The sequence below is a fragment of the Pteropus alecto genome, unplaced genomic scaffold (assembly GCF_000325575.1).
Source record: "Pteropus alecto unplaced genomic scaffold, ASM32557v1 scaffold987, whole genome shotgun sequence".
NCBI lineage: Eukaryota > Metazoa > Chordata > Mammalia > Chiroptera > Pteropodidae > Pteropus > Pteropus alecto.
In genome coordinates this window covers 80,892-81,684 of record NW_006439219.1, presented here as the reverse complement: position 1 = coordinate 81,684, position 793 = coordinate 80,892, and positions in this window count along the sequence as shown.

Genomic DNA, 793 nt, shown 5'->3' with positions numbered 1-793 from the left:
ATTCCTGCGTGATAGTGCTCTCGTGGCCGAGGACACACAAATTTCTAACTCATCACAAAACAGAAACTAAGTTTGAAATCCTTATACACACCAGATAAAACCATAGTTTAAAAGAGTTACGTAGTGAGTGTAGCTATGTTTACATTGCTGAGAGGTAGAACCCAGCTCGTAAACCTTGACATTATCCCCTGAAAGGGAGCAAACCCGAGTAAAAAGTTTAATAAATTTTTTTTTAAAAAAACCTACCAAAAAGACATAAACAGGAGCATGTGTGCCGTGCGTGTAATTTCTGTCCCTAACAAGGAGGCCTGAAACAAGCGGTCATAGGCCAAGAGCTTATCTAAGTCATTTCGCCTCCATCAAAATAGATTTATTAGTTTTGCAATTATAAAAGCAGTTCATTGTCATCCTAAACGACCAGCGTTTAAAGGCGCACGCCTCCAAGTCATCATTATTAATTGGTAAACAAAATTAGCGTTAACAGGGCCCTTGCGGTCTGGCGTTGCCCTTCTGACCTAGAAACCTCCATCTCTGGCTTGCGCTCGCTCCCGGGCCCAGCAGCGCGCACGCTCGCTCCCGCACTCGGCGGGCACGCACTGCGCATGCCCTTCCGCTCTCCTCCCGTCGCGCAGGGCGCGGCCTCCTGCTCGTTCTCGTACTCGGCAGGCGCGCACTGCGCATGCTTGCACCTTCGGGGCCCTAGGGTCGCCTCGCCGGCGTGGGCCGCATCGCTAAAATGCCTAAAAGCAGAAAGACCTGGCGTGGGGCTGCTGCCATCCCCCGTCCCCGCCCT